The 15,370-nt window shown below is 35.8% G+C and overlaps 1 protein-coding gene across 1 annotated transcript in view; it reads right to left on the bottom strand.

Moving 5' to 3' along the window:
- Positions 1 to 14,451, bottom strand: part of LINGO2 (leucine rich repeat and Ig domain containing 2) — a 304,430-nt gene extending 289,979 nt beyond the window's left edge. Inside the window, exon 1 of the mRNA XM_003782840.3 lies at positions 14,293 to 14,451. The gene's annotated coding sequence lies outside the window, so the exon portion shown is untranslated. The remainder of the gene's footprint in view (positions 1 to 14,292) is intronic.
- Between the last annotated feature and the right edge of the window lie 919 nt (positions 14,452 to 15,370).

The raw sequence follows: 15,370 nt of genomic DNA, 5'->3' as shown, positions 1-15,370 counted from the left end.
TGATTAAGGGTTAGTTATTGGGTCAGGTTTATCTGTTGATTCTCTTCTTTGTGCAGACATATCTCATTTTATTTTGCTTTGCTTTCTTGCTATTGGAAATAGTGAACAGTGTGTTCTCATTTCACGTTTCTATGTTGGTAATTTCATGTTGGTAACCACACAATATTTTCATTTCATGTTGGTAATTCACACAATATTTTCAACTTTTCTATTGTTATTATATCTGTTATGGTGATCCAGGATCAGGGATCCTTGATATTATTATTGTAATTGTTTGGGGCACCATAAATCGTGTCCATATAAAATGGTGAATGCAATGTGAGTGTTTACTACTCCATCTACAAACAATTTATCTCTCATCCTCTCTTTGAGTATCTCTATTCCCAGAGATACAACAATATTGAAGTTATCTCAGTAAATAATCCTACATGAGCCTCTAAGTATTCAAGTGAATACATCTCTCTAAATCAAAAGCTAGAAATGTAAGTTCAGTGCAGAAGGCATGTCAAACACTGATTGCCTGTAATCTAAGCTCCTTTCACCAGTTAGCCAAGTTGCAAATGCAAAAGAACAGTTCTTAAAGGAAATGAAAAGTAATACTCCAGGGAACACACAAATACTAAGAAAGCAGCCTAATTGCTGATGTGAAGAAAATTATAATGGTCAAGATAGATCAAGTCAGCCATCACATTCCCTTAAGCCAAAGTCTAACTCAGAGCAACTGTCTAACTCTCTTCAATTCTATGAAGTCCAACATGTGAGGAAGCTACAGAAGAAGCTGTAGAGATTGGCTCATGAGTCTTAAGGACAGAAGCCATCTCTATAACATAAAAGTGAAAAGTGAAGCAGCAAGTCCTAATGTAGAAGCTGCAGCAAGTTATCCAGAAGATCTAGCTGAGATAATTGATTAAGGTAGATACATTAAAAAACAGATTATCAATGTAGACAGAATAGCGTTATATTGAAAGAAGATACAATCGAGGTCTTTCATAGCTAGCCAGGAGAAGTTAAAGCCTGGTTTCAAATCTTCAAAGAACAGGCTGAGTCTCTTGTTGGGGTTAATTCAGCTGGTGACTTTAAGTTGAAGCCAATGCTTCCACTTTACCATTTCTAAAGTCCTTGGGCCCTTAAGAGTTTATGGTAAATCTGAACTCTATAACTGGAACAACAAAGCCTAGATAAAAAACATATCTATTTACAGAATGATTTACTGAATATTTTAAGCCCACTGTTGAGACCTACTACTCATTAAAAAAATGATTTCAATATTTTACTATTCATTGACAATGCACCCAGTCACCTAAGAATTCTGATAAAGATATACGAGAAGAATAATGTTGGTGTGCCTGGTAACACAACATCTTGTCTGCAGCACATGGATCAAGAAGTCATTTTGATTTTGAGTCTTCTTATTTAAGAAATAAATTTTATAAGATTATAGCCACCAAAGCAAAGCAAATTGAAAAGCTTCTGGAAATGATTCACCCTCTAATAGGAGTTTGGATAAAGTTGATTCCAATCCCCATGATGACTTTAAGGGATTCAAGACTTCACTGGAGAAAGTAACTGCAGATGTGTTGGAAACAGCACAAGATCTAAGATAGCTTGATGATGTAATGGAGTTGCTATAATCTCATGATCAATTTTTAATGGGTGAAGAGTTGCTTCCTCTGGATGAACAAAGAAATTGGTTTCTTGACATGGAATCTATTTCTCTAAAGGATGCTACAAAATTTGTTGAAATGACAGCAAAGGACTTAGAATATTAAATAAACGTAGCTAAGAAAGCAGCAGCAGTGTTTGAGAGGATTGATTTCAATTTTGAAATAAATTCTATGGGGTGAAATGCTAGCAAATAACATGGAATGCTCAGGAGGGAAATCTTTTGTGAAAGGGAGAGTCAATTAATGTGCAAACTTCACTGTATTATTTTAAGAACTTGTCACAGCCACCCCAACCTTCAGAAACCACCACTTGGATTAGTCAATAGCCATCAACATTGAGGTACCGGTCTCTGCCAGCAAAAAAGATAATGTCTTGTTCATGGCTCAGCGGATCATTAGGACTTTTCAGCAGTAAAGCATTTTTAAATTAAGATATACTTTCTCAAGATATAATGTTACTGTATACTTAATAAACTATAATGTTATGTAAACATGAGTTTTATATTCACTGGGAAATTAAAAACTGTGAGTTGTTTTGCTGAGATATTTGCTTTCTTATGGTGGTTTGGAACCAAACACGCAATATCTACAAGGCACGTCTTGTGTTGTGTTCTCCCAGGAGGCACCCAGTTTTTCACAACTGTAAACTCTGGCATCTTCCAACAAAAAGCCCCAGGGTTTTTCAGAAACAATCTTCTCCAATGATGTAGGTATAGTCTTAGAACACACTATAGTCCTATCGGTTATTGTGTTCCTTTTAATTATTTCTTCTTTTTTATAATTTAGTCTTTTATGTGTTTATTTCTTGTCTCTGCCTCTAGGTACTGAGTTCTTTCAGGAAATTCAAGGGAGTACAACAAGCTCCGAGAAGCAAAGCACAATGGTGTGCATGGTAGATGTTTATAAATATCTTCTGACTTATTTTTTGAGAGACTGGTAAATGGAGTAATAAGTAGATTTCACAGTTATTGCAAGAGGTGCATGAAAAGCAAGGAATGGATATTTGAAGATGAATGACGCAAAAGTAGAGTGCAGAAAACTTTCATTTATTAACTCAGAAAACGTTTGTTTTGAGGAGCTACTCACGTTTCATTAGGCCCTGGACTTCACTGTCATCGAGATACACCAGCGGCCACAAAGGAGCTCTCAGTGTAATAAGAGAGTTAAGTATGTTCAAAAGTACAATTATTGCCCTCTGTACTATAACAAATACAAATTTAGTATAATGTGGGAATGTAAACATGCAAAGAATAATATTAGAAGGTTGAAAATAAACTACTAATGAAGTTATTTGATCACCTAAAGGTCACCTTTGGGTGATTTCCCTACTTTCAAGTTTGTTCCAAGTAAAAAAGTATGTCTTTATTCTTTTTCAGTATCTACAATTTGGGGAGGGGGTAAAACATTTGGAAGTTATTTCGATATCAGCATGATCTGAATGTGTATATCTGAATGACTGGTAATGCATCTGGAACAAATGTCCTATGTATGGAGTAGTAAATATGTAGGTTTCTGTAATGTGCTATTAACTAAATAATGAAATATCTGAGTTATTCTCCCTGCAGTGAGGTGGGCAAATGCGACGTGCCAGGCCAGTGCCTAGTTTTCGTCAGTGCCTTTTCTATCAGACAAGGGCAAACCATATAAATTCTCTTAAAAGCCACTTGGCCATGGCCTGATTCTTCTCCAGCATAGTCAGAACCTGAATTGACTCGGATCAGAATGTTAATACCCAGTGATTATTTTCTTATGGAACAACAACCCAGTGCTTCCTTTTTCTCATTATGAACAGTAACAGAAAAAATATATTTATTATAATTACTTATGTTACTCCTTTTTTAAGAATTTCATTCAAATAAAAGAAAGTTTAGTCTGAGCTGTAAACTCTGAAAAGTAGCTGCTTTAATTCCTTTTCAAACATGTGGAGAGTTACTGATAAAGAAGGTCAGGTGGAGGAGAAGGTCCATGCAGACATGGTGAAACTCGCAGACATCGCAGACATGCTACAAATGTCATTCCTTACTGCCAGGAAGATAGCTTTATTTAAAACAAATTAATAAAACATGTAATTTGGGAATACTGGCAAGGAAGCTTCTGCCAATGTTTTAATGTAATATTCAAATTTGAATTTTCAGTGCATATCCTTCTTTAACCATTAAATGCCTCAACTGACTATTAAAACATTTCCACTGTAATACATTCATATGCATATTTGTTATTTTATCAATTCATTAATTTACTTACTAGTAACTACATACAAAGGAACTACTAGGTACCAGGCATTTTTTATTCATTGAATTATCAATAGCTAACATTTGTCAATCTCTGTTTTAGAAACGAAGACTACTACAAAGGGAGAAAGAAAAAAAAAAAACAAAAACAGTGCCTGACCTGAAAATGTTTTTAGTCTGCTGGGGAAGAGAAAAAGAGACGTAGACAGCAATCAATTAATACAAGGGGCAGTGACATCATAAATACACTTGGTTACTGACTGAATCACACTGTGCTAAGGCTGATGTGACAGATAGTGACATACATTTCTATGGGATGTGGCCTATGTGATTCTTATTTACGAAAGACTTGCTTCTAGCCTAAAACTGTACATGCTTTCGTGGTATATTCAAACACTAGTTTAGTGGGTTTCTGCTGGTGGAAACGCTTCCTTAAACTCCTAATTGTTTCCAAATACAAAACAAGATTCCATGTGGTAAAAAGAAGTCTGAATTTGCTAATGATCTTCATAACACAAACATTTGGGGGAACTTCAATGTCCAGTCCTGGAGTTCTGTTTTTAAATCATGCCCCTGATTAAATCTCACAAAGCATACCAGATGCAGAGACCAGATGCAGACTCACCTGGGTGGAATTTGATTAGACCTGGCAAGTAGAAAGATACTTCATACAATTGCCTTCTGATTAATTAGAGACCACAGTTGGAAACAGTTAAGTCATTTCCTCGATACAAATCTTTCAGTATTAAATGCACCTACTTGACTAGCACGAGTTATGGGGCACATCTCAGAGGGGTGAGGCAACTGTAAATCACAGGTGAATAATATACAAAATTCAGGAGAAATGAGATCACACTGTAGTTTACCATCTCTTTCAGGCAGGTTTTTTTTTTTTTGGACTGTCTCCAAATCATGTATTTCAGAAGGTTCTGGTTTAAGAATTCTATTTGATGAAAGATCAGATGGTGAAAACACTACCCTTTCGGCTTGTGAAACATGTTTTCATTCTGCTGCAAGTTCACACCAGGAAAAACCATTATTTTTCAAATAAAAAGCATTAAAAGTTAGCTTAGATCCTGTGCTACACTATAATAACTGTGCTCTTTTGACTTACAACAGATATGATTTGATAATCACATTTGCATCAACTGTGTCCTAAAGATTTTTAAGACTGGGGTAGGAGACTTCATGTCAGTTATGGATTTGAGAAGGAGGAAAAGTTGGGATCCTGGGCTAGGAAATTCTTTGATGCCTCTTTAGGAGCTTCAGAGTTGCTTGTAACCACCTCTAAAAATCTATATACAATGATTTTACTTTTACTTCTTGCATAACCATAAGGCTGCATGTATCATTTTCAACACTATCTAAACGCCAGGAACTGACAAAATGTAGTCACTTACACCTTAATTACCACACGTGGATTGTTGTCTGTAACAACTGTAATATTTTTACTATCTTTTTGTACTTGAGTTGCAGAAATAAGAAGGATATATGGCAGAGAAGAGGAAAGTTGAAATGCAAAAGCCTAGGTACACTTTACTTAAGTCATAAAATAATGGAAACAAACTCTTTCACAGGCACATCTAATATTGTTGGGGGCTAGTTTTAAATTTTTGTCAGGAATTTTTAGGTTAGAGGTCTAGACACAGCTGGTCTATATGTGATATTCATTGATTATGTTCAACATAAGGAGGAAATATTGTAGAGAGAATTCACTGATTTTTATAGTCTAGTTAAATTCCCATGAAGGCATTTAAACTCTCGAAACTTTCCTAGCAGAATTAGTTTTCAATCTACTTAGACTTGCTCGCATAGATACTATTATTTTGATGAAATTACATTTTTGAGTCACACTTGAACACCATCTGCAATATTTCTAGTGTTGGAGATAGAATTTTTGTTTTCAATCCTGATAATTTCCATTATATTAGCCAGCCCACAACATTTTTATGAAACTTGCTAGAACTTCTTGTTCCTTTCTCATATCCCATATTGGCATTTCAGCTAAATGAAGGCAAAGAGGGGTGCAGGGTTTGCTTTCCAGTCATCAGAATTGATAAAGAATTATGTGATGTTAGTCCTGGTATAATTGAGAAGAAAAGGCCTATGTGCCTGTATACGTGCCAGCTCTGTCAAATACAAATATTCCATGAGCACCAAGATGAAAAAGAACTCGTCCCCACCCCACTGAACACACATTCTAGTTGATAAGCAGATGTTGAAATATGTTCAGAGGCCAAAAGGGGCAAATCTGAGTCAGATTGACATGGCAGGGGAGGACAAACACAGTGGGATAGCAAAGAAGCAAACGAGAAGGTGCAGACATAGGAAGTATGAATCTCCAGAGACAAATAGAAGATCATGACCTTCCCAGGATATGCTACGGCATAGAGCTTCTTTATCCTTAAGGATTTGGGCACAACATATTGAATATTGTTTTTGGTGTAGGTTTTGAATGGGTGGGAGACAAAAATTAAGTCAGAGAGATTTATTAGAAGATTACTCCAGAAAGCTGGGCATGGTGGAGCATACCTATAATCCCAGCTACTCAGAAGGCTCAGGTGGGAGGACTGCTTGAGCCCAGGAGTTTAAGGTTGAGCTCTGATGATTTGACTACAGGAAGGCCAAAGAAAAAATGTTAGCATGCTCATAGGCTGAGGAGGAGAGGGAGAAAAGGGAAGGATGACTTTGGTGTTGGGGTGGGAAAGGAGAGAGGAGAGGAAGGTGGGAGGAGGGGAAAGAAGGGGAGACAGAAGAAAAGAGAATGAGAGTGCATTTGACCGAGGCTTAACACCAAAGCTGTAATCTGTTGTATTATAAAAGATAGCTCAAAGCCATTCACTTGCCTCTGATGACCAACAATCTTCTAGCTATTCCAAGAAAGAAGTGGGCCTGTGTGCCAGGCAAACCTAAACTCTTTCTCTGAGTCCTTTCTCAGTAACAGTCTTTATCATAAATTAACATTCCAGCAAAATGGATTTGGCTATAAAACCTTTTGTGGATGGAACATTTAGCTCCAGTGTTCCATCAGACATATGTTGGAAATTAATCCACTAAATTGCTCCAGGACTTTCTTTAAAGGAAAAGCAATCCTATTTAGACAAATAACAAAGCACTATTCAAATGATTTTTAATTTGGCCTTTTTAGCAAATATTCTATAAGTCATAGGTATATAAATATACATATAAGATTGTGTCAAGGATTATATGTGAAGTGTGTGAACAGAAGTGTTCTGCTGTGTGATGAAAGGAGAAACCAGCAAACATTTGCTATGAATCAGGGCCTATAGTAGCACTAGTAGCAACGAACCATTCCTAAAAAGAAACACCAGGGGCTCTAACTTTTAAGGTATTTTTAAATTCATAAAAAAGTGAAAACATACATGACACAAGAAGTAAATTATACAATATAATAAAAAATCATTATATAATACAGCAAATTTCACAAGTGTAATTGCATAGACATTGAATTATTACTTTGACATGAAAAAGAGATTAATATAATGAAAAAACTCAGGTTCTATAAAGAGAAGGTCTCGGGAGAAAAACTTCTGAAAAAATATTAGCCGAACGAGCCGGGTAAAGTGCTCACCGATGTGTGAGCGTCTTCCTCTCATGTGCGCAGGACTATATCTATACTGCAGGGTACACACACTCTGGCATAAAAGACCTGCGTGGAGCCTGATATTTAATTTAGAGTGGTTATAATTATTATTTTATAGCTATTGTCATGTTGGAGTTAATAGACAGAAATATGATATATTCAGGTATTGGTTATTCTTCCTTACCTATTTCTGCAGAAGAGACTTTGTAAAGATTATCTCTAGCAGTATCTTAATTTCATGCTAAACCTTATCGCCAGAATGAATAAATCCTTTCTAATGAATTGTTCCATTGCCCACTTGGGGATTTTCTAATCACTCCATTCAAATCCTCTTGCTCACATTTTATCACACGGTTAGTCCCTGGCATGATTTTGCTCCGCTTTCCATTCAACTCCATAGTCTTTCACTGTGGTGCCACCTTCCCAACCACCGTGCGTTACTTTTTCACATTCTGCTCCCTCAGCCCCTCACTGAGGGCAGCAGCAAGCGGCCGAGGGAGATGAGCTGCTTTCCAGTCCTGGCTTGTTGCAGATGCCCACTTTTCCGAGTCTTGACATCCTATCACTCAGCACTGCTTAGTTCACTTCCCGCCTCTCACTACAGTTTTCTAGTCCATACTCCCTTCCCTTACATCTCTGCTGATGATCGCGATTCTGTCTTCTCTGAGAAGACTGAACCCACCCCACCAACCATTTACAAGCACTTGGCCAGTACTCTTAAAAGCACTTTTGATTTATCCCTATTTTTCTAATATGGCTTTGGATAGGATGTTTTAAATTATGTTATTTCTTAAGTATTATTTTACCAAGTTAAATACAGTTTTAATTCTAACTTTTCAACATTAATGACAGTCTTTTAAATAAAATACATGTAATGAGAAAAGGTTAAAGGGATAATTATAGATATTGGTTGATTAATGTCAGCAACAGTCTCTATGAGTGTACAGTAGAGTAGTATTTCCAAATTAGGGAATTATGTTGACAGATCAGGATGATTTGTTTGCTACTCTAAGATATATGTTATTATTTCATTTAGTGGATAATACATTATTTCAATGTATTTCATTGATTCCAAAGTCTGTAGTTTGGTGAGGAAAACAATTCTGGTAATCTTTGGTTGTTAAGAAAAATCTTTGGTTGTTATCTCAATATCAAAGCCTCCAGAATGGCCATAATAGGAATTATAATGGATTGTTAAAGAAGAGCATTATCTCAACATCACAATACTAACTGTAACTCACAGACTTCCATTGTCCTAAGAGGGAAATTGTTGATAGAAATAGATTAGGCTGGAATAGGGAATCAGAAACAAATCCACACATCTGTAGTGAACTTATCATCGACAAAGGTGCCAAGAACATACAGTGAAAGGCCAGTCTCCTCAATAAATGGGGATAGGAAAACTGGATGTCCATATGCAAAAGAATGAAACTTATTTCCTGCCACATACAAAAATCAAATCAAAATGGATTAAAAACTTAATTCCTACACTTGAAACCATGAAACCACAAAAAAGAAACTTTGGGGAAATACTTCAGGACATTGGTCTCGGCAAGGACCTTTTTAGTAATATCCTTACAGCACAGGCAACCAAGAAAAACTGGACAAATGGGATCACAGCAAGCTAAACTAAAGTGAGCATGGTCAGTGTATGCAGACATATAGCTCGATAGATAGAATGAACAGTATCTGATAATGCAATAAATTGTCCACAATCAACAAGTTCCGGTGTAAGTTAAAATAAAGAGGAATTGGAATGTTCCTTACACAAAGAAATAATGAATGCCTGAGGTGATGGATACTTCGATTACCCTGATTTAATTAATTCACATTGGATGTCTGTATTAAAACATCACATGTACCCCATAAAGATATACAACTATTATGTACCCCTAATAATGTTTAAAAAGAAAAAAATAGATTTGACCAAGATTTCCTCAGAGAGCCCGAAGAAGAAAAATGCTTATTAAAATGAATACTAATCCCACAACAACTAGCACTCACTTAGTGCTTATGAGGCATCAGGCGTTCTAAGTGCTTTCCTTAAATTATCTCATGTACTTTTTAGAACAAGGATAAGATACTCTGACATTTGGCTTTAAACAAATGATCTTTTACAGGGTGGCACCTGTGGCTCAGTGAGTAGGGTGCCGGTCCCATATTCCAAGGGTGGTGGGTTTAAACCCAGCCCTAGCCAAAACGCAACAATAACAAATGAACTTCTATAGAGACCTGCTACATATGTAGAGTTTCCATCATCCCGCTGATAATAACTTATTTATAATGTATCAGACACTCTGCTAAGTGTTTCATGTCAATGTTCTCATTTAATCCTCCCAACTACACCAGGAGGCCACTACTAGTATCTCCATATTATTGGCTGGGAACTGATGATCACATGATTTGTGTCAGAGCTTAGATTCAAACACAGACCTTATTAAAGCCAAACCTATGTACTTGGTAGCTTATATATCAATCACAACTTACTACAAACTGTCTCCTCAAAAAAAGAAAAGCAAAGTTCCCTGTGATGGCAGCATTCTAGTAAATTCTGTACGGAGTAATGTATATACCCAACAACTAAAAAAGGGCAAACCTTTCTCTCAAGCATTTGAGACATGTAAAAAGTAAAAACATAAAGTTTGTGAAAGCTTGCAGAAGAGAACCATACCTTATTCATAAAGATAACATGTAATAAATACCTTTCTTTTTTTTTTAACTTTTTTGGGGTTAAATCCTCCATATCATCATATATGGGTACTATTCTATGACATGGTGCTAAACAATGGCAGTATTGATAACGATGGGAGGATATGATGATCCTTAGCTAACAAGGAACAGGTGAACCAAAACTAACTGGTCCTGTTGACAAGAGAGAGGTTTGCATCCTACTGTTAAAGATAAATACTTAATCATTCAGTCAATCATCAGACATATTTATTGAGTATGTACGGGGCTCTGGAGTTAGGTCTTTAAAAAGAAAAACAAAGATCATGGCCTCAAGAATAATAACTGCAGTGACTAATATCTCTATCTACCTTTCTCTAATCTGCATATTTAGAAAGAAATTCTTAGATTGTTTCTCAGACTGTAGATAACTTCTCAGAAAATGGATGATTGGTCACATAAAATAGACTGACTCTGGTATCTACTGGGGAGGGAGCCTTACAACAATGCAAACTTCCAATAAGATAACTAGAGTGAAAAGGATGCTGTGAGTTAGGAGATTTCTCTACCAGAGGTGTTAATGTGCCCTGGCTCATTAGAGGACTATATCCAAGAAAGCTGAGCTAAAGTTCACGTTTTCTTATTTTGCATCTTCTTCAGGCTCCCTTCCCTAGTTATTTTCCGCAGCCTTAAAGTGTTCCCTCTTACTTTGACCATGTGTGCATTGTAATGGAAAGGACGTGATACTTTCAGCAGAATTACTTAATTAGGTTTAAGGAAGCCGCCGTGCCCAGTAGGCTGGGTTTGCTTCCTCACCAGAAAAATGTGCCTGCCATGCATCCGCGCTCCTGAGGAGGAAACAGTGATTGATGTGATGATAAAGTGATGAAAGGAAGGATAAAGCCTGAGAGGAAAAAAGTCTCAGAAGAGAAATAAAGTAGGGTAGCAGCTGCCCTCATCTTAATTGAAGCATAAATTTCAGGAACAGGATTTGAGCTTTAATTTCAAGCACACACGGAGAGAGGCTTTAGTGTGAGTATGTGCGTGTGCATGAGTGTGATGAAAACACTTCAGCTCAATTCTTTTCATCTTTTGGATGAAGAATTTTTAACCTGTTTTGTAAAAAGAAAAACTTTGCCTACGTACAAGTGTCCTGATCATACCTGGACGACATTACTTTAGTCAGCCTTAAGCAGGGATAACAGAATCCATGGTGGGCAGGTACTGTTCTAGGTACTTGGTGATGGAGAAGCCAAGACACCCCAAAACATTTCTGCATTTGTGGCACTGGATGCTTTTAACTTATCTTTCTCTCTGCACATACCTTCCCTGTTCCCATGCCACCCTTTGCCAGAATCATTTTAAAAAATATATAGATTAGATTACATCACCTTTGTATTTATACCCACCATAGCTGTGTATGCAAAACACTTCAGCCACTACCTACCTGTCCTGCCTCTTCTTACGTCTCTCCTGATAACCCAGGATCAATCTCACCATTCGTCAAACGTAACACTTACTTTTACACCATGGTGACTTTGTCATACTGTACCCCTAGCTTCTAAAACCTTCAGACTGATTTCCCATCAATTAAAATTTGCTCCAAACACATCATTAGAGTTTTGAATTCATTTTTCCTGGAATGAGCTGTTCACATATGTGAGGGTTTTATTTCTTAGGTTTTGTTTTCCCCTGTAGGTGTGAGCTACATGAGGACATGGTAGGGAAGAGTCTCTACTTTGTTTTTGGCCACACACTGTTTTACATGTGTTGGGCACTTAAAGAAAATGTTGAGAGAACAAATAAATTTGCAGCCAGAAAATATTTAAGATTCATACGAGACTTTTCATGATGGAATCAGCTATCGCACTAAATTCTAAAGATTTTACTTCAGAAGACCTTCGATTACTAAGCATTGCACAGATGAGAATGTCCATTGCTCCTTGCAGAGAGTAAGGGATATATTAGGGACACAGGTGCTATTTTCATGTTTTTCTTGAACTAACTTAGATATAGTATATCCCATTACATGGGCATACTACTATCAGAAATGCTTTGGAAAATCTTACCTTTTATACCCTATCTTTATAGCTTAATATTGCTTCTACATATGATAATATAGTAACATGACCCTGAGCTAGGCAGATCTTTACTTTAAAAATGCTTTAAAAAGAAACACGGCTTCTAAGCTCAGGAATGGTACAGAATTTATGGCTTTGTTATGAACTTCTGAGGAACAGAATTGGGAAGCCTTGACACTCTTTTTACTTTACAGAGAAGCTAGTATACATCAACATAAAAAAATGCAACTGCTATTTATACAACAGAGAACAAAAATGAATTTAAAATGAATATAAACCTAAAACTACAATGCATTAATTTTCTGTTCACTTAAGAGTAAACTTTTACTTGTAAAACCACATGAATTCAATGTCAATTTTTTTATGTTCCAGAGGACACTTCTAAATCATATGCTTTTATATGGAACAGTGGAATGAACGGTCTCTGTACATCCTGTTTACAAGATCTACTTCAAAGAACTGTGTGAAGAGAAGTTATGTTTCTTTATAATACCCATATCAAATTACTTTATACATTTTCCTCATATTGATGACTTATATGATTCAGAAAGATAAAATATTCTAAAGGAATGAAAATATATGTCTCACAAATAGAGGCGTGTTCTTTCTTCCTGACAAGATAATTACTAATTGTATATTAGATAATTGTTTACCTTCAAAATAAACTATTTGAATTTATACTCTCCTGATATCATCTTACATACAAATATGGCACTAGGGAAATAAAAGAGAATGTTTATTCAACTTTAAAAATCAATTATTTTCAAATACTTTAGAAGTCCTCATTTCTATCCAAACACTTATGTTAGGATTTATTGACTGAGTTCTTTTCCAAGGTGTCCCAGAGATTGCTTGTAAAGATGTCATACACAGGGAAAATGGGAAAGTATTGCTAAATGTTTCTTTATTTATAACACACACATTACAAAATTATAAAAATATTCTCCATGGGTTGCAACCTCTTTGTACAATTGTGTATGGGCTGTTTTGTAAATAAAGGAATATTTAGTGACAATTTCCCATTTTCCCTATGTATGGTGAATTTATGGGCAACCTTTGGGACACCCTGTCGTTTATTTTCAAAAAGTAAGAAAGCTGTGGTGGTAAAAAGCTTTCAGAGATCAAGCATTAGTGAAATAGAACAATTTGCCTGCATTGCTTTCTAAATTAATAAATTTTTCTTTATATTTTCTCTCTTTCTATACTTGAATTTAAAAAACAATCTTGCTTTGTGATGCAAAAGATTCAACGAAGTTCTCAAAGTTCTTAAAGTCACAGTAGAAGAATAACTTGTGTTTTACCCAGGCAATTGTTGAGAAACTTAAATTATATTTTTAGGAAGGAGGAGAGTTAAAAAAATGATAAAAAGATCTGACCAAAATATGGATAGATGTTGAGAAGAGTTTTCAGAATTAAATAGAAAAGGGATATGAAAAAGTACTTGAATGAAAGTGCAATAGTTAAATTCTCAAAGCTGCAAGAATAATAATATCACTGTATCACCACCAACTCAAATAATACGTGAAGAGAACTTAGAATGATAAATATATTCAAAGAAATAAAAGGCAGAATAACATTATAATCTTCTGAATGGGAGTAACTGAAGCATCATATTTATAAGATTACATGCCACAAACTTACATTCACATTTCCGTATAGTATAAAATATAAATACTTAAAAGGCAACATTTTCTCTATTGCACCTTCAAAAGTACAACTTTTCATGGCATTGGAGTTCAGAGCAATTATTCAAAGACAATGTCTCTATAGCTTGTAATTTTTGACCACTGCATTAAACTAGCATCTGTAGTATTCTTGCCCTAGCTTTATGTGTATCTTAAAATAGCTCCACCTTTTTCTTGAGAGAAAAGGGACTTAATTATTACTATACACAGTATATATTCTCCGGAATCCATTCTTCAACAAGTGGCATGGAGGACTTAGGAAACAAATAGAAAAGCCATACATTATTCAGGTTATCTTGGCAGCACACTCACGCCTTTAGAACAAGTGATAAATGATCAGGTGTGTCTCTTGAACCTTACCTGGTTTGCTCTTTTTAAAAATCCAACCTTTGCCGTCTACTCCGCAAAGCTCTTGGCCACGGGGTGAAATCCAAACTGGGTAGTTGATCATGATAATTCCAACATGTCATGGGCAGCAGCATGTCTCAGAGCCCCACAAGCCAACTGCTGGAAACGAACCTGAAACAAACAAGAGATTTCTTCATTTTAATTGAAAAATAGTGAACCATGACCTAGGTCCAGGAGGCATCACAGCTTAATCAATAAGGGAATCAGAAAGGAGTGTGTGAGGGGTTATAAATGCCTCTCAAGATGCTCCTAACCATAAACATCTTCTGTGAGCTATAGAAGATGTTTTTGCAAAGTGCCTGCTCCTCGTCATGTTATTATTGATCTACTTAAGCTATCGGTATTAAAAATCATTATTGATATGAAAATTCACACATGAGTAAATATGGTGTCTAAACTTGTAGGTGTGCTTAATGTCCATTTGCACAGAAAAAATCTTATGTGTAAAGTATGTCGTTTTTCCTCCTTTATGTAGGTAACCACTGGGGATAGGGGTACTCTAAGTATTTTCCTTACTCTGCCCATAATATTCTCTGAGCAACAGGGCAATAAAAACAAAAGGTAAGAATATTTTGAGGTTTCAATTATTACTAAAACTACTCTAAGAAATTAAGTGGCTTTTCCTTAAATCAATGTGGTTTCCAAAGAGTTTCATTTTCTTCTAATTTCTCATTTTATGATATTTGGTAAGCCCTTGCTGTTCATGGGATGAGCAGCACGAACACAAACTATTTTTTTAAATGCTGTTCTTTTTCTTTGAGAAACTTCTATTATTTAAAAATGAATTCTGAATGAGCATGTTTTATTATATGTAAATGACACCTCAATAGCATCAATTTAGATGCTCTAAAGTGAATTTTTGACAGTGTTCAAAGATGTGCCAGAGAGGAACACGGTACATAGAAGCTATCAGAAAGATACTGCTATACGTGAGTTTAAAACTAAACAAGACAAAGTCTGCAAAAGGGGAGAAGAAATTCAAACATGTACAAACCCCTCATTCTAGTTTCTTGGCCTGGCCTTAAGAGCT

The sequence above is a fragment of the Otolemur garnettii genome, unplaced genomic scaffold (genome assembly GCF_000181295.1).
Source record: "Otolemur garnettii isolate 467f Iridium unplaced genomic scaffold, OtoGar3 scaffold00006, whole genome shotgun sequence".
In the NCBI taxonomy this organism is placed as follows: Eukaryota; Metazoa; Chordata; class Mammalia; order Primates; family Galagidae; genus Otolemur; species Otolemur garnettii.
This window is presented reverse-complemented; position numbering and strand designations above follow the sequence as displayed.